The following is a 20294-nucleotide window of genomic DNA, read 5'->3' as shown; positions in this document are numbered from 1 at the left end:
CTCCTCTCCCAGGACCCAACCTGCTGCCTGAGGCCTATCACCAGGGACTTGGGCCCTCCCAGGCATCCCAGCTAGAGTTCCTTCCTTGGAAGGGTCAAGCATACAGATGCAGAGGTGAGGTGGCCTTGGGAAGGGAGGAGACCTGGGTGGAGGACCATTAAATGTTGACTCACTCAGGCTTGACCAGACTTCCTCCCTTTTTCCACACTCGAGTACAGTTTTGGTGAACTTAAGTAAACTATGCATACTGCTAAGTTTTCCTACTTCCTTTTGAGTTATTATCACAGACCCACACCAGCTCCGGTATGTGAAAATCCCCTACCCTCAAAACTCTCAGGCAGAGAGGGGGGTCACAGGGGAGAAACATACAAACGTTTCAGTTTTTTAAGATTTCTGGGCAGAATTCTGCCAGAGGCTGACCTGCTTATATATTCTTCAGCATCTCCCTCAGTACCCATTTTCTTTAAATGCTCCGCTAAATTTTTGTCTTTCAATTTCCACATCTTGGATGTTTTACATGCTGATTTTTAAAGTGCCCCTTGTGCTTTTTCCTTCCTTCCCTGTGTTTTATGCCCCTTAATGCCAACTGTACCTACCACAAGGCTACCATCACAAAGAACATTAAAACAAGTATTGTTGAAACACTCCACAACATTAATGGGATTTTCGAAAGGAGGCACATTTCCTTCACGGTACTCTTGGGGGCTCTGAGTTTCCTGCCTGCCTTTGTCCTAATGCATGATATTTTGCTTCAACACCATTTTGAATCACATTGCTATCTATATATTTTCCACTTAGGATGACAAATTACATAGTCTGTGAATTTTTAATATGTAGTGACTGCGTAATTTTCTATCACCAGATACAGCATAATGTATTTGATACCTTGACAGATGTTTTGATTATTTCAATTTTTCCTATATATGCTTGAGATTTTAAAACAGTTTGATAGAATTCACATACCATACACTTGACCCATTTAAAGGGCATAATTCAATGTCTCTTTGCATACTCACAGGGTTTTACAGGCATCATCCCAATGCCATTTTAGAATTTTTTTGTCTCTTGCCAAAAACCAACCTTTACCTATTAGTGGTCATTCATATCCTTCCTGTCCTACCCCACAGCCCTAACCAACCATTAGTCTATTTTATATTGTTGCATTTTTGTCTATTCTGGACATTTTATATAAATGAAATGTGAACTTCATGTTTTTACTTAGCATGTTTTTCAAAATTCATCTGTGTTATTATTTTATGATTCCTCATTGGCAAAAAAAAAGTCCTCTACCTATTCATTCCACTTTAAGGCTATTAAGAATAAAACATCTATGAACATTCATGTACAAGTTTTTGGGGATGCTGTATATTTTCATTTCTCTAGTTTCTACATATGGAGGCAGAAATGCTAAAGTTATCTTACCTTTTTGAGAAACTATCAAACTGGTTTTTTCTATTAATACCAATATAAGTATACTTTATTTGTTTTTTGAATTTTATCTTTTGTTGATATGTCCAGGTCTAGGGTTCACGTGTGAAAGATAAGGGATTTTTTCTAACTCTTGTTATTTACAGAACAATTGTTACTTTTCAAAAGGACAACACTAATTTACACAATAACCACTTATATATCCAATATGTGCCCATGTAAACACACACATAACTCTATTTTCTTCATCACATTTATGAGAAAGATGCCCCAATTAACTTCCTATTTATAGATGAAGACAGTAAAGACAACAAAGGTTAAGGAACCTAGAGTCAAATAACCAAACAAAGCAATATAATAGCAGTTTTATGGGCTTCCTTGGCTTCAGATGTCTATACCCAACATACCCTAGTTTCAGTGAGTAATTGCTGACTATGTGTCTCTCCTATAATTTCTTCAGCTTCTGTCGCAATGAAACAATATGGATGGAGTCAGAGGCATGGGATCAAATTCCAGAGCTGTAAATTGCCTGTTTTGTGATCTCCATTAAGCTGCTGAATCTTATTAAGCCTCAATTTCCCCAAATTTAAAACGGAATAGCACCTACACTATAGGCTTGCCTGGAGTATTTAAATTAAAATGTGATTCAGCTAAAGAAACTTACATAATCAGTGTTAATCATATTTATCATGTTAGCGATAGTATGTTTCATTGTTATTCGTCCTTGGTGCCCTCATGAGAGTAAAAATTAAGGTATCTATGAATCTCTATTACAATTAATAAATAGATTTCCTTGGTTATTGTCACCCAATAAATTATACTCAGAGTGCTGCAATTTAGTCCTTCACTAAATTTATCACTTTTTTATAAACCTATTTTATATAAGCTATTTTATATTTTATAAGCATTTTATATTTTATATTAAACTCTAAGTACTATGAGGTTTATAAAAATATTTTAATAAAATTACAATTTATAACAATACAGATTATAACAATTATAAAAACTACAAATAGATCATTTAAAAACTTGTTAAATAAGGTTGAATACCTGGTATGATTACTTTTAAAACATTCCAAATTTTTACATTTGAAATTATGATTATAAATTTTAAATTTACTTAAACCATACTGTTATTAAACAAATATTTTAAACATTCACAAAAAGCTATCAATTATAACTTAAAAACAATAGACTCATAAAGGCAAATTCCTTTAAAATAAGGTTATGTGTGTTCTAAAAACCTTGTAAATAAAATAAGAACGACACAGTAGAAAGAGCCATGACCCCTATTTTGAAGACCTGACATTGAGAACAGTTTTGATATATGATGACCCCTTTTGCGAACCCATTATTTTAACAGTAAAAAGTTAAGTATATAATTTGCCTGTTTTGGTTAAAAGTTCTAATTAAAAAATAAGAAAAGTGATAGTTATACTATACATTGTCTTATTCATTTGTATGATAAAAACCCTTCATGTTCTAAGCCTTCAGAAAAGATAAGAAAGTAAAAATGGGAAGTCTCTATTCAAGTATCAGGACTCATCACAGAGGAAAAGAAACAGTTCTTCACAGTTTTCCCATATATAACTGTAAATCAGCTTCATATCTGAAATGATCCCAGAAATATGGGGTGTATGAGGTCCAAATCTAAAGTGAAGTGACGACAGAACTTTCAACAAGGAGAGGAGAGGGAGCCAGGCATGCTGCAGTGTACATCTCTGCAGACAGGAGCTGCCTGGAAAAGCACAGCAAACTGAGAGCAGGTATCAGTGGGTAAGAGATGTTACTGGCTAAGTTATGTGCCCTGTCCCACACATGTATTTAATCCCAGGCCCTTGGTATATCGGAATATGACTATATTTGGAGGTTGGGTCTCTAAGGGATGGTTAAAATGAAATAAAGCTGAGTGGATCAAGAAGATATGAAATATGTATATAATGGACTACTACTCAGCAATCAAAAAAAGATAAACTCATGTCATTTGCAGCAACATAGATGGAGTTGGAAGGGGTTAATAAGCAAACTAAGTCAGAAGGAGACTTACCATACCAGATGGTCTTATTTACATGTGCAATATATAGAAACCAAAGGAAGGGTCAGATAAAACCAAAGTAAAAATCTCTTAACTGAAACTAAGGCAACCATTGGAGGGAGCACAATGGACTATGGTAGTGAACTATGCATAATTTGGTGGTGGGTATGCTATGATAACAATTTCTGAAGGGGAGGGGGTTCCTATACTCATGGAAGAAGTACTATGTAGAGGCACTGGAAGAAGACAGTCATGTGTAAGTCCAAAAGAAGAGTGTTAAAAGAAACTAACTATGCGGACACCTTGGTTTCAGACCCCGAGCCTTCAGAACTGTGAGAAAATGAATTTCTGCTGTTTAAGCCTCTGGTCTGTGGTAGTTTATCATGGTAATTTAGCAGATGAAAATAAGAAATCCTAACAAAAGAAAGAGAATCCACACCAAGTGGAAACGTTTTTATTAGAAACCTTTTTAGGGTTTTTTTTTTGTTAGAGAGTGAAGGAAAGGCTTCCAATGACTTAGGTGACTAGGGACAAATTAAATAAAAATTTGAGGATGTGGTACTGATCAGGCACTGGGGAAACTTGGGTCAATAAGATGTTCTCTGACCCTCTATGTGTTCCCCCAAGTCTAGTGTGGGAAAAAGAGAAACATAATAGTCAAAGGAGTGGTGTGTATTAGGGATACAGTTAGGCAGAAGATGCAGTGGGGACAAAGGAAGAGATGTAGCCCATTCCGCTGAAGAATTTCTGCTGTGCAGAGGCTTTTAGAAGAAGGCAATATAGGAAATTAGTATAGGAGGATAGAACAAATGTCAGATAGACAAAGAACTGTGTTTGGAAGATGTCACCAAAACAGTGAAACAGGATGTTTGCTACTTTGTTATTGAGAGAAGTAACAAATACCAGAGTTACCAGAGGAACTCTACCTTGAGTGAGTCCAATGGTTTGGACATTAGAGACAATAGACAGCACAAAGGGAACACAGAAGAGAGTCCTTATCACTGAATAGGAGGTGGGTGGAGAGAGATTCCTGGAGATTTAGCATAGAGGCATAAACAGCAGAGTTGGTAGCTCAGTCTGGGATCCTGAGGGGGGAGAGGACAAGAAATGGCGTAGAGGTACACACTCTGGAAAGAGAGGAAACCCACAGGGAGAATCCAGGTTGTTCCAGGTAGTCTGGGTCTCCCCTAAGGAAAAATAAAGCAGTCTAGACTGAACCTCCCCTTCCCTAGCCCTTAGGGCTGGTACCGACCTAGTAAAGCTCACTGGTAGCACACAACATGCTTAATCTCAGACCTCAAATCCCAGAAATAAGGTCTGTCAGTGGTGTCACAAACATGGGCTAACCCACACCCTAACACATATACACCAGCAGCTAGCATCTCTAGAAACCTTCCCCATCCTACTGACATTAGCAACTGCAAAAACAGGTATCAATATTTATGGAAGGGCCTCCCTGGTGGCCTAGTGGTTAAGTCTCAGCACTATCACCAAGTTGGTCTGAGTTCAATCCTCAGCCAGGGAGGATCGAGTTCAATCCTCAGCCAGCAAAACCCACACAGGGTGCAGCAGACCTCTCCTGTCTCTCCTGTTGCTCCCCTTAGCAGTGTAGTTCAGTAAATCTACCTCTTCTGCTCCCTACTGTTTCTGATGAATCCTCTCAACCTCCTTCTCCCCACATCTCTGGCCTACACCCACTTCTTCTATGCAATAATAAATAAATCTTTAAAAAATATTTATGGAATCCCTCAATAAACAACAAAAAAGTCAAGTCAAACCACAGTGCCATCTGCAGGAAAGGAAAGAGAAGTTCAACTCACCAAGCTAAAATAAAGATAGTGAAAAAATAGGGAAATAGTAAAATGGCCAAACAAAAAATATATGAAACAAAGGAATATGACTTCATATGGAGAGAATATCTAGACTCTAATCTCTGAAATTTGGGAAACTGTTTTTCTCTGTCAGATAAATAGTTCAAAATTGTTAGAATAAACTCAAAAAGAAAAAAGAAAAAACAGAAAGACAAATCAAAGTGATACAAAGGAACTCAGAAAAACTAATTAAAATGATATTTACAAAAACAAGTGAATGAGCTCAGAAATAAAATTAATGGACAAGATTTAAATTGAAGCTTTCATTAAGAGAATAACAAGAATTTAGGATGCAAGGGAGTTAGTAAATGAGATCAAGTATGCAAAAGAAAACTAAGAAGGCAAAGTAGATCACATGGAGCACTGAATCTGTCACTTGAAGATAGTAATGCACAAAGGACTCTTGGTGGAAAAAGAGAGAGATAGAAGATGTAAATAAAAGTGAAGGAACACTTCAAGGAAACTATCTAGTTTCATTAAGAAAGGCAACATACGGATAATGTATATTCCAAAAGTCAAAGGGGGTGGGAGAAGGAACAGAGAGTTTATTCAAAGAGGTCTTTCCTCTCATTAATAGAGGAAAATTTCTCAGATCTGGGGAAGAATTTAAATACATACATCCATGAATCTAAATGAACATTTGGTTTTCTAAATGTAATGAGAACTTTACAATACTATATAGTAGTGAAACTACTAAAAGTTTAACACAGAGAAAGATTATTGAAGGTGGCTGTATAACAGGAAATTTTCAAAGGTATTCCAATCAAGCTTTTGTCAATGGTCTAAGCTGATACTCTGCAAGATAAAAAATGCCAACAAAGAGTAGTATATCCTCCAAGACTGTTTCAGAAATGAGGGAGAATGAAGGTCTTCCCAGTCAAATAAAAGCTGACGCCCCCCCCTTCAAGTAAATGTGAAAAGGAGCTCTCTTACTTCAATCAAAGACAATAAAGTCCACAAAAAAATTCAAAAAATAAATAGAGCCAGAAAATTAAAGACAAATTGGTAGAGTAGCAAGACTAATTTATCCATGATCATCTTAAATATAAATGAATTAGACTCACCAATCAAAGAACACATTGGCTGCTTGGATCAAAAAACCAACTTACTGATATCTCCACATAACCCATCTAAGCTCAAAGCCCATAGGTCCAAAGTAAAAGGTTATAAAACATTCCTACAAGCAAATGAAACACTAAAATAGACAGGGAGAGTGATATTACAATAAGAAAAAAGAAAGGGATGATCATGATTAAGGTATCAATATATCAGGAAGATACAAAACTCATCGATATGCATCAATACAGAAGCATCAAAATATGCAAACAATCATTAACGAACTTAAAAAGACACTGACAGCAACATAATAGTAACTGAACGATAGACCAGACAGAAAATCAACAGAAAAAGTCTTCAAGGGCAAACTAGACCAGATAACTTTCATAGACATTTATAGGGCACTGATGAATGCACATTCTTCTCAAGTGCAAATGAAACATTTTTGAGGAGTGACCAAATCTTGGGTCACAAAACGAATGTTAATAAATTCAATTAGACTGAAATTGTCTGATCAAAATAGTATCAAGCTAGAAGTCAACTGTAAAAACTAAGTGAAATAAAAGCTAAGCATGTGAAGACTAAACACCATACTAGTAAATAACTATTGGGTTAATGAGGAATCAGAGGAGAAAATAAAAAACAACTGAACACAAATGAAAATGAAAAGAGAGCTAGATGAAACTATGGGACACAGAAAAAACAGTGCTAAGAGGGAAGTAAACAGCAATACAAGCACACAAGAATCATTGCAAATAAACAATCTTATCTTACACCATAGAAACTAGAAAAAGACTAAACAAGCCAGAAACAATAGAAGGCATGAAATAATGACAACCAGGGCAGAAATAAATAGAAAATTGAAAAGAGTACAAAATATCAGTGAAACAAACAAACAAAAATGGCTCTGAAAAAAAGTAAAATAAGACTTAATCCTCTGGCTATATTTATTAAGTAAAAGGTGAAAATGTGAATAGAATCAGAAACAAAACTGAAGTTATACTAGACTTCTCAAAATACAGAGCCATGAGAAACTAATGTGAACATCTTTATATACCAATGATTAGGCAACTTCAAAGAAATGAGCCAATTCTTAGAAGCATAAAGCCTTCTGAGAATGAATCAGGAAGAAAAAAAAACCTAAACAAATTACAAGCAAGAAAATTGAAAAAACATTCCAGCCTCCCAAATAAACAAAACTCCAGGACCAGATGGTTTCACTATTGAGTTCTGCCAGACCTTCAAAGTCAAGTGAGTACCTATCCTTGTCAAACTCTTTCAAAAAAAACCTGAAGAAGAGGGAATGCTTTCAACACTTTTCATGAAGAACAACATAATTCTGATATCAAAAGCCGACACTAAAAGCAGATACCAAAAACATCACAAAGAAAACTACAGACCTATATCCCTGATAAACAAAGACACAAAAGTTGCTATCTTAGCAAATCATATTCAACAAAACCTTATAGGGACTATCTATCATGACCAAATGGTACTTACTTCAAATTTACAAGGATGGTTTGACATCCACAAATCAATCAATAATATCTATCATAATTACAAAAGGAAAGATAAAAATGATATGATCAAATCAATAGATGCAGAAAGTATATTTTACCAGTTTAGGCATCCATTCATGATAAAAACAAGTATCTAGGAATAAACCTAATAAAAGAGGTAAAAGACCTAAATACAGTAAAAACTATAAGGCATTATTAAAAGAAAGAAAAGACACAAAGCAATGGGAAAATATTCCTTGGTCATGGATTGAGAAAATAAACATTATTAAAATAGTCATCATACCCGAAGCAAAACACACATTCTTCAAAGATATAGTGCAAATATTTCCCAAATTTACATGGAACTACAGAAAACTCTAATAACTAAAGCCAATTCTGACAACAAAGAACAGAAAGTACAAACTTCACATTACAATGCAAAGCCATATTAATCAAAATTCTATTACATTTCACTCATAAAAATCTCTTCCTTGGTCTTTTAGAAGACACTCCATTCTTGTTCCCCTAAAATCTGCTCCCCACACTACCACAAAGAGATTGAGATATTTTTTTTAAAAGACATTAAATTGAGATTCTCTTGCTCTACACCCTTTTTTCTTAAACCAAACACTGCAGAGGTTTCCTACTGCCTTCAATGCAAAACTTCTGTCTTGCCTACATGACACTTCATAGTTAGGTCTCTTCCTACCTCTCCTGACTATCACTTCCTCTTTTTATTGCTTGGAATTTTGATTCCCTTTTGTCACAGAATCTTTCTTTGTGCTCTTCTCTCCTCCAAAAACCTCTCTCAGCTCCCAGTACCCCTCTCAACTTCTGCATTTTCCTTTCCAAGCTACTCCAATTTCCCCGTCAATATGCAGCTTGACTGCAATTTCCACTGGGTCTGATCACCTTCTATGTTTTCATCTTACAAAGCATTTCTCCTTTGTAGCACTTGTCCAAGTTGTCATTGATTTGAGAATTTCTTTGTGTGTGTGTTTGTGTGCTTTTAATACAAAAGCATATATTATTTATCATCCTTTCCCTAGACTGAGCTCTCCAGCATCAGGGATATCTATATTTTGATCCACTGCTGTGTTTCTAAATTCTAACATAGCACTTGGCACACTGTAACAGCAATAACAAAAATACTTACTTAGTAAATAAATGACAATGGATAAATAACAAAGGATAAATTCCCAAGATAATTCTTAGAGGAAAGAGTGGGAAAGGCATGGAAAATATGGTACAATTTTCCAGGCTATAGGTAAATATGCATATAGAGAGATAAATAAATTTGAATAATTGAAAACTGTAGAAAAGGTCTGAGGATGCCTAAGAGATTAAAGAGGTGAAGAGGCCAAACCATGAAGGATTGTGATTTATCATGTAAAAATGAAAGCACCTGCAAAATACTGTAGACAAGTATTGCCTGAGTCAGATATATGCTTTATGAGAATTACCTTGATGTCTTGTTGAAGACAGTATTAGAAGAGTGTGAGGTGGAGACTCAGAGATCAGGCAGGATCCTGGGGAGCGAAGTAAGATGAGAACATTTAGGGAGATAGAGAAGAGATTGGATTCAGGACAATCAGTCTATCTGTATCATAGTTAATTATTGAGCAATAACTAAGGCTTCTGCTGTTGCTGTTATTTTAATGATTTGGTTCTCTGCCTGTGCTTAGGGAAAAGCCCTCACGTCATCTTGTGTGTTTGTGTGTGTATATATATTTATTTATATACACTGATGAGGACACTGAGTCTTTGTTTCCTCAATAAAAGTAGAGAGTCACAGTACCTCCTGAGTTACAGTAGAAAATGAGAAAGAATGCCTATCAAAGGCATAAAAACCTGTACATGGATTGGGGTTGTTGAGTCTTAACTTTTACTTTTACTTAAAAAATATATTTGTGGGTCCTCCCTGGTGGTGCAGCAGGTTAAAGCACAACACTAAGAAGATAAAGCCACTTCAGCATAAGTTCGATCCCTAGCCCCAGAGAAGACCCCCAAGGCATGGCAGACCTCTCCTGACCACCCACTGCTCCCCTCAGTACTGTACTTTTTCAGTCGGCCTGTTCTGCTCCCCACTCTGTCTGTGGTGAATCTTCTCACCGCCCCTGCACCTCTGGCCTGTACTCCAATTTTGTATGCATAAATAAATAAACCTTTAAAAATATTTATTGGTTTATGCATACAAGAGGTATAGGCCAGTGATATGGGGGGTTGGATGAGAGGATCCACCAGAGACAGAGTGGGGAGCAGAACAGGCAGATCGACGAAGTACACTGCTGAGGGGAGCAGCAGGCAGGACAGGAGAGGTCTGCCACATCATGTGGGTCATCACGCTGGCCAGGGATTGGACTCATGCTGCAGTGTTACGGACAGTTTCATAGTACTGCGCTTTAACCCCTTGTACCACCAGGGAGAGCCTGAGTCTTAACTATTAGATTGTGTTTTTGTTTATGTAAAGGAAAAAAAAAATATGCACAGATCATGTGAATAATCAAAGTATCAATAAATTACAGCAACTATCTTCTGGATGACATACTGGCAACAAATTACCTTTGCTATAGTTCCACTCTGACATTCTGGGCCAGCTCCATGCATGCACAGCTAAGAAGAGCCCCATGCTTGGTATAAGTTCTATGCTTGCTAAGTTCTGCTGTTGTGATTTAAAAATCCTTAATAATCTTATGTTTAAACTTTGTTTTGTAAAGGAAGTCCAATGAGAACAATGGAAGATGCACAGAGGAGACAAACACAACACACCCCAATTGCTTTGAGTGTTTGCAGTGTCTCATGGGAATACAATCCCACATGCCTGTGCACTTGGAGACTCAACCAAGTACCAGGTAAGTGTGTTACAGCTATATTGAGTAAAGGACAGACAGCCTCAAGAGATCATGCTTCCCATTTCAACATGAACTTGCACACAATATGAAGGCAGTAAGTGTTTTATGAAACATAAACATTATAATTTATAGTTCCTTTTCCTTTAAGTCCTTCCTTACTCAAAATAAACTGAAAGTATAAAGTGTTGGTAGAATATATTGTATCAAGAAACCAAGTAAAAACATTTGAGCTAGCTGTGCAGTATGTTCACTGTTCTGCTAAGAATGAGATACATGTGCATGCAAAGCCACTAAATATTGATTGTTAATTTCAGAGACTACATGCCAAGTTACATTCTTTTACACGTAAAGCACTAACAATGTACAACACAGACAGAAATAATAAAACTCATACCAATAATTTAAGCTTATTATTTCTTAACTTAGAATGACAATCAATAGAAAGCGAAAAATGCCATGACAACAGAAAGACTGCAAAAGGAAGGAGAACCTTCTACATTCTTCCTGCTTTGTGAACCCAGAATCCTGTATTTATTTTGTAAAGGGCTCTAAATGAATGAAGATAGCACTGCTGAAAGATCAAGAATTGTCAGGTACTAAAACATTATCACATATCAAAACAATCACCAATTCTGTTGGCAAACAGTTAAAAAAACAATTGATAAAATTCAATTATATTTTATAAACTGTTTATCTATGTAAACCAGTGTGTATCATAACATAACAGATGAAACTTATATTTTTATCTTGATATAATACTGGAGGACAAAAATAAGCTGATATATTGCAGCAGTTTTCCAAATCAGCTCATGTAAAATACAAGTGACAAAGTAAATTTAACTGGATTCCAAAATCACCTAAAATGATCTGTCTGAAAAAGTACAAGTTTCATTTTGAAGACAAAAGCACCTGTGAATAATGTGCACTAGAGGTTAAGCCAAGCTTTGGACTCTGAGACTAGGTGAACAAAATTTCTGTTCTCAAAGGTGAAATCAATTCATACAACTTTTACATAATGGTAAAATAATATAAAATGAAATAATCATGTATGCTTTATACTAACTATAACTTTTTTTCTTCTAATGTTTTAAGATTTTTAAATTTTTTATGCATACAGAATAGGGGTACAGGCCAGAGGTACGGGGGCAGTGTGAGGATTCACCAGATAGAGTGGGGAGCAGAACAGGCAAACTGACTAAGGACACTGCTGAGGGAGCAGGGGGCGAGACAGGAGAGGTCTGCTGCGCCATGTGGGTCACCTCCAGGGCTGGGTATTGAACTTGCATTGAAGCAGCCATGGCTTGGCTTAGCTTTGCAGTCCAGTTCTCCAACCTGCTCTGCCACCAGGAAGAGCCCTAACTATAATTTTTAAGGAAGAAAGAATAAAGTCATTACTCCCCAATTTTCAGGATGTTGTGTGTGCATGTATGTGTGTTCCCCAAGCAGATGCATCTTGGCTGTTACTCTTGCAACTTATTTTTCATGATTCTTGGATTCATTTTTCAAGTGTAAGCATAACACAGAGATTATAACTTAATCTTTTCTCCCTGAAGCTAAAAAGTTGCTGAGAGTTGCTCTGATATCTCTAAGCATATAAAATGATACCATTTCAAAACAATATAGCCCTTAACTAATCATAAAAATGTCTTGAATTACTAGAAATTAAATGGGATCAGTTGGCATAATTCTCCTAGAGAGCAGATTAAGTGGTGCAATATGAAATGCAAAGGCTAAGAACACCCTGCTCATTGAAGGGAAAATACATTCATTTTGTAATTAATAATTAGCAAAAGACTTAAAGTATAAAATTTCCTGGGAAAGATGGCATGTTAGTATTAATTCACAGTAAGAGGGAAATGACTGAGGACGAATAGTCTATGACCTGGCTTTGACAGGAAATAGAGCAGATAGAAGTAACCAATGACCTCCAATACGGGATGTGTGCAGTGGGGTCCCCGTTACTACTACTTCCCCTTTACTGGATCTTGGTGTTACATGTTTTATGAGCTAAAATCAGTCCCTCCTACTTTAACTACTAGTTTAATAAGGAAAAAGCAAAACATTCCTAAAAATATTGTCCACATTGTAGAATCTACATCATGTAATCTGTAAAGTTTTATCTATATATGTGTGATTATGATTATAATTCTCAGGAACGGGAGAGATGTTTTATAAAAGCTGTACTGACCCATCACTACATGAGCACCTCCTGGTGAGAGAGAGTCCTCCCCCAGCTGGACTTTAGAAGAAAGCTGAGGTGACTGAACTGATCGTGTCCAGATTAGTTTCTAGCATGGGAATCAAAGCACAGGGTTCTGTCCTTATCTTGCTTTTCAATGGTTAAGTCAACCATTTGACTTTCTTTATTACAAGATGTGCTCTATTATTCAAACTGAACAGATTGAACAGCACATAATTTAGTGTCAGAAGATCTGGATTTGACAAAAACCATTGTTATGGTTCATCTTATCTGCTCGAACTACCTTATAGCTTTGTTACATGCCCACTCAAATCTGACACAGTGTCTCAGGCATTTTTACATGTTTTTTTTTTTCCCTCAAAACAACACCCCAATAGATATGACTTACAAACTAGATTATATTGTATTACACAAAAGTGTTACAGAAGAATTTGTACCAATTGTTACAATTTGGTTCAAAAGTTTATATAAATGTTACTAGCAAAAAAACCCAGAATTTACAGTAATTTTATTTCAGTAGAGAGATGTAAGCCAATGACCTTTTAATTTGAAAATTTATGGTACAAATAAAAAAGCAGATGTTTTTAGGTCATGTTTAAGGTACCCCAAGTACCTTAGTGGGTCTGACTTTCCTCTCACATTTTTAAAATCAAGGCAGCCTAGGGTTTCCCAGACCTCCAAGTAGGATAAATATTTCTAGCTCTTTTGGTACAGACACTCTCTACTCAGCAACCTGGAGACCAGTTAAAGACTATCCAGGTGGAAACTCCTCTTAGTCATTGTTCTAAATAAAGCTACTATTGTGATTTCTAATAGGATAGGTTCTACTCTCACTATTCTTTAACTTAATATGAATGCAATTACACAAAGTGTATTATTTTGGACCTCCATTTTTTCTCTTAACAGTATATTTATGAGATTAATCATACTATTGTGTATGGCTATAGTTCATTCACTTTCATTGCTGTGTAGTATTGTATTCTGTGAATGTATCACAGTTTATCTATTTCACTGCTAATGGACATTTGTATTATTTCCATTTTGGGGCTACTTTATGTCTATGGACACCCTAATCCATGCTTTGTGGTGCATATATGTATACTTTTCTCTGTGTGGTCTATAGGTAGGAGTGGAAATGTTAAATCATATATCCTGTATATATTAACTTTAGCAGACAAAGACAAAGTAGCTGTATCAACATTCACTCCAAAAAGCTTATAATGCTTATAATTCCAGCAGTATCTTGTAATACATTTACTTTCTCCTTATATTAGCAAGAGGTGGTTTCTGTTTGCAAATAAGAACTTTATAAGATATGTAAAAGAAAAAGTCTGGAAAGGAGTATTGCGGGTTGAAATAGCAAGGAGAAAGGTCTTGAGGCCATTACTTCATTACTATGTATTGATTATTACTTGGCAAGTACTATGTCTAATGTTTACACATATGTACCCACACAGATAGATAGCAGATAGACAGACAGATATATAGATAGCAGATAGGTAAAATAACCAGAAATAAGGTAAATTAATCATTCTTAATTCAAAGTGGTATACTAGCTGCTGTATTAGGCAAAACACTATGAAGTTATTAGTATGATTAACAGTCATCTGTATTCAGTAACTGACATTTTATAAATTAAAATAACATATAATGAAAAGGCAAGGATTTGAATCCAAAGTTTTCTGACTCCAAAATATTACCTCTTGAAAGCCCAAAAAAGAGTTGATTAATTTATGCAGGGTACTTAGATTCTGTTAACTCTAAGTGGCATCAAATAGCATCAACGACCTTCCAAGTTTCTTTATTTTTTCCCAGGGTCTTATAGAATATTCTAGGGAAAATGGTGGATATATCATAGAAAAGGTGAAACACTCTATGTAGTAGAAAGCATGACATAATGTTTACCAGTATATTTCAGTGACTGGCACTAAAAAGAGTGTCTTGGGTCATAATGGTAACTCACAGTCATATTATATTTTATATTCCTAAAACATTATAGGACAGAATTCTAATTAGGTCATAAGAGCTATGTGTTTCTTCACTCAAGACTTTCTTTTTAAGAGCATATTTTCATGTGAGTTAAAAATAAAAAAAATATGATCTTGTTACATTTTATTTTATTCTTACAGATAAATAGCAAAATTTAACAAGCATATCAAAATACTGAAGTGATTTAACTTGTAAGAATTTTGAAGTTTGTAAGATTGACATGTTTTGGTTGGTTGATTAGTTGACCTTGTTGCTGTTGTTATGTTGGTAGTGGGTTTTTGATGTTTGATGGACATAAAGTGTTACTGATTCATGGCCCCTGGTAAATGCTTCTGGGATACTTTATTCAAATAAACAGGATTTCTTTCTTGGGTAAAATGTTCCCTCAATTCTCTTTTCAAGATTTGATGATTTTAAAACAAATAATATCAAAAACAAAAAATTTAAACTGTATAGATTTGGCACATACTGAAATAATTGTTGCATATAATTAATGTAAGTTATAAAATCATGTCACATCAAAAGGGAATATTGGAATCCTCTTTCCTTAAGAAAAGACTTCCCTTAGTCAAACAGAGTAGGGTAGAGAAGGACAATAAGAAGTCTTGAAATATTTTCTCTTAGTTGTTCATTTCATTACACTGTTTCCAAAACCAATTTTATTTTGAGCACTCCCTTCTAAAAAGTACTATTTTGCAGACAGATATAGTATCATCTGCTACATGCTGTTTATAATTGGCAAGTGACAGTTCAGTACAAATTGTGTCATAGATCAAATTTGAGAGAAGTAGTAACAATGCTCTCTATCCAAATGCAAAGCTAGTTTTTGGAGTTGGTGCTTTGCATTTTTGCAACCTGGGCTGGTACCAACTGCTACTTCCACTTTAGAATATAGGCACCTCCTTTATACATTATATCAGGTGAGCCTGAACGCTTCATCTATCTCATCCTAAGGCATACTTATAGGGAGGGAAAGACTGTCAGAATGACTTCCCACACGCCTGAAGAGGATATACATCCAGAAGATGCAAAGCCTCCCTATATAATACTAGAAAATGGGAAGCCAAGTGTCAGTATCCAAGTACACTCCAATCGGCAATACTCTGTATGGACATGTGATCTTTCTGAGTGTCCCAGTATTTAATTTATAATCACAAAGACAGGTAACTACAGTGCCATGAAAATAATTGATAGCTAGAGCTAGAATATGGTTGAATTAAGCTCTTGATTGAAAACAATCCATTTAGTCTCTGAATTTAAAAAATGTACTTCCATCTAAGAAGCTCAGAGGATGAGCCATTATCATTAGTTTGACTTGTACTTAGAGGCTTCACCTACGAAAGTAGTGTTCATATCCTTTCAGTCACCTTCCTTATAGTTCCTTATTCCTCCATGTATGCTCTGGGTGGGCTTTCTTTACTTAAACTTTTAGGGAAAGTTAAAAATGTGATAAGGCAGAGAAACAAAGCTACTATATTCTTTTTAACATTCTTTTTCTAATGCTAGGATTTGCCCTATAAAATGAACTTATGTATCCACTGAAAAACAAAATTGAATTGCCTGACTTTATTATCACATTTGGTTTATATCTGGACCCTACATGACAAGAATTAAGAACTTTAAGTAGTTGATCATCAAACAAATTAGAGATTAGAGTTTAGCAGAAAGCATTATATTAGAATTCAGAGTGTGAGAAAGACTTTTTCAAATATTTTTATCCAGGAAACAAGCTCTTGCTTTTTGGCTGAATTTGAACACTGACCTATGAAAGCTATTGATTTTGGCTGAATCTGAAATCTAACAAAGTTCAATATTCATTTTAGCAGTAAGTAAGAATTCAGCTTAATATTAGACTTTGTAGTGGACTAACAGGATATAACTTGCTTCATTTTTTTTTTAATGCTATCTACACATTTGAAACGTAGCTCTGAATTATTTTTAGTGAAAATCATGTGACAGGTACAGATATTCACTTGCTCTTTGTTACGTATAATGTTGGTCTAACACATGGGTCCTGAATGGGTGAGTCTGGTACACTGGGAGAGTAACTTTGATTTGAGAGTAAGTTACACCCAAAACAGCTTTAAACTGCAACCATTCCATTTGTTTCTGTCTTCTGAAATATGTGCGTGTGTACAAACAAAAATGAAAATGACTATAGTTCTGAAGCATTTAGGACAGGAAAAGGAGCAAGGAAGAGATAAAACAGGGGAGGGAAGATCACAGAAGACGCTGGCGCTAACTCACAGCTTCTTAAGGTGGGGCGAGAACTATGGGGACTACGCCTGGGGAGAGAAGCCAAATGCTGCCTAAAAAATTAACAATGATGATGAAAGAGAAAATTACTTGAAGTAAAGAAAAAAATAAAAAAAGGAAAAGCACTGGTTTGTAACAGGCACATACACACACAAATGACTGGATAAAAACTATAGTAAATCAAGGAGAACAGAGAAATAGATCAATGGAAATGGAAAAGAGAGCCCAGACACAGATCTACAGACATATATTCAACTAATATTTGACAAAGGAGCTAAAGCAACACAGTGGAGAAAATATACACATTACAGCAAATGTTCCAAAACATGGACAGCCAGATTTAAAAACAAAAAAACAAAAAAACAAATTTAATCACAGACCTTACACTTTTTAAAAATCAAAAAAATCAACTCAAAATAGACTATACAGCTAAGTGTATAATACAAAACTTCTAGAGAAAAATGTAGATGATAGGGGATATGAAGATGCCTTTTTAGCTGTAATAGCAAAGGCACAATGCATAAAAGAAAATTACTGTAAACTGGACTTCATTAAAGTTAAAAGCTTCTGTTCTGTCAAAGACCTGTAAGGGTAAAAATAAGACAACAGGCAAAGACAGGGAGAAAATATTTTCAAAACACACATCTCAAAAAGGATTGTTATTTAAAATATAAAAGAGCTCTTAATCTTCAACAATAATTAAAAAATCATTTTAAAAAATGGGCCAAATATCTTAAACACCTGACCAAAGATGGCTTTCAGGGAAATGCAAACTGACATGATAAAGGGATACCACCACATTAAGGTAGTGAAAATCTGGAGTGCTGATAAAGGCTGAAGTGACGCAGAAGAATGAAAATACTCATTCATTTCTGGGGAGATGCTAAAATGTCACTTGAAAAAAGTTTGGCAGTCTTACAAAATTAAACATAGACTGTATCATATAATCCAGCAATCATGCTCACTAGTATTTATCCAAAGGACTATAATTTTCATCCACACAAAACCTGCATGTATATAGCAGTTTTCTTTATAATTGCAAAAACTTGGAAGTAAGTAATAAACTTTTTTATCAATTCAGACAATATTCAGCACTAAACATAAGTGAGCTATAGAGTCATAAAAATATGACAGAGGAACATTCCAGCATTTACCATCCTGGTTGACAAAAGACAGACAACAATGAATATATATTTTTGCCTTCGTAGCTAAGTTGCATTCTGTTTGTATTCCTGTATTTCCTAAAATATTTTTATAATGAACATACATTTATAATAATAAAAATAATGCTATTTTGTAATATTTACTATTCTATTTCTTTTACTCACTTGAGCCAGTATGTCAAATAGTCTATCCAAAAAGAGCTGGCTAGACAATTCAAAGAGTTGAAGGGAGAAACAGGACATTTTCCATACAACTATTTCTACAAACATTGCCCACAAGAAGAGGGTGAAGTTATGAAAACTGGGCTTATTAAGACTATATTCAAGTGCTCCAGCCATACCCCAGTGCTTGAGGTCATGGACCGAGCTGGTAGGATGAATTTCCTTTATAATAAGATAAAAAATCAGAACCTGTTATCCTTAGAAGATAGTAAGCACTTGTTTTTCCTGAAAAAATGGGACTGTGGATTCAGGTCCAAATAGATATTTCTATCCAAAGAGATGGATTCTGCTGGAGCAACTTTATACCAAAACAGGGCAGACACAAATTTCTTCTCAATGAAGGTAAACACAATGAGAGTGGAGGGTGCTAGTTCAGATATGCATTTTCAAGATACACCAGAGTCATGACTGAGTCATTTGAAATGAGTGAATGACCATTTTTTGACATTCTAGTGCTATTTTTTCATTTACTAAAAAAAAAAAAAATTGCTTCACTCCACTTAAAGAACTTGACAAAGAACAGCAAAATAACCCAAAAGCAGTAAAAGTCAGGAAATAATAAAAGTCTAAGCAGAAATAAATGAAACAGAAGTTGGGAAAATAACCCAAAAAATGAATAAAATGAATAAAATGAAAGTTGATTCTTTGAAGAAGTAAACAAGATAGACAGACTCCTAGCCAGACTCGCAAAGAAAAAAACAGGAGAAAGCACAAATAAACAGGATCATAAATGAATGAGGAGAAATCACAACAGATACAGCAGAAATCAAAATAATAATCAGAGAATACTATGAACAGCTATATGCAAACAAGTTCAACAATCTAGATGGGATGGACAAATTCCTACATTCTACAATCATCCAAAGCTAGATAAAGAAGAAATAGAACAACTAAACAGGCCAATTACAGTGAAATTGAAGCAGTAATTAAAACCCTCCCCAAGAATAAAAGCCCAGGGCCAAATAGATTACAAATGAATTTTACCAAATGTTCAGAAATGAATTTAGTGCTTATTATGCACAAACTGATTCAAAACATGGAGAAAGAAAGAAAACTACCAAATAGTTTCTATGAGGTCAACATCACACTAATACCAAAACCTAACAAAGAAAACTTCAGACCAATCTCCCTAATCAACACTGATGCAAAAATCCTCAATAAAATCTTAGCAAACAAATCCAACAATTCATTAAAAGAATATCACACCATGACCGTGTGGGTTTTATTCCAGGGGTACAAGAATGGTTCAACATCTGAAAATCAATTAATGTAATCCATCACATCAACCAACAGAAAAATAAAAACAATATAATCATATCAATAGATGCAGAGAAGGCATTTGACAAAGTTCAACAACATTTTTGTTTAAGGACCCTGAAATCCTCGGAATAGAAGGAAGCTACCTCAATATGATATAAGCCATATATGATGAACCCATAGCCAATATTATCCTTAATGAAGAAAACATGAAAGCCATTCCTTTAAGTTTAGGAACAAGACAAAGGTGTCCACTATCATCACTGCTCTTCAACATAATACTGGAAGTCTTAGCCAGAGCAATAAGACAGGAAAAAGATATACAAGGAATCCAAATAGGGAAAGAAGAAGTGAAACTATCTTTATTCGCAGATGATACAATAATTTACAGGGAAAACCCTAAAAACTCCATAGAAAAAGTAATCAAAACAATTAACCAGTTTAGTAAGGTAGCAGGATATAAAAT

At 35.1% G+C, this 20294-nt stretch overlaps 1 protein-coding gene across 4 annotated transcripts in view; it reads right to left on the bottom strand.

Moving 5' to 3' along the window:
- Positions 1–20294, bottom strand: part of RASGEF1B (RasGEF domain family, member 1B) — a 507272-nt gene that overhangs the window by 144953 nt on the left and 342025 nt on the right. For 2 of the 4 annotated variants that reach the window (XM_012724272.1, XM_012724274.1), the window contains one exon: positions 9353–9418. The exons of the other annotated variants lie outside the window; for them this stretch is intronic. The gene's annotated coding sequence lies outside the window, so the exon portion shown is untranslated. The remainder of the gene's footprint in view (positions 1–9352; positions 9419–20294) is intronic. 4 annotated transcript variants of the gene reach the window in all.

Source organism: Condylura cristata, unplaced genomic scaffold (genome assembly GCF_000260355.1).
Source record: "Condylura cristata isolate star-nosed mole 26May11 unplaced genomic scaffold, ConCri1.0 scaffold00012, whole genome shotgun sequence".
Classification (NCBI taxonomy): Eukaryota; Metazoa; Chordata; class Mammalia; order Eulipotyphla; family Talpidae; genus Condylura; species Condylura cristata.
This window is presented reverse-complemented; position numbering and strand designations above follow the sequence as displayed.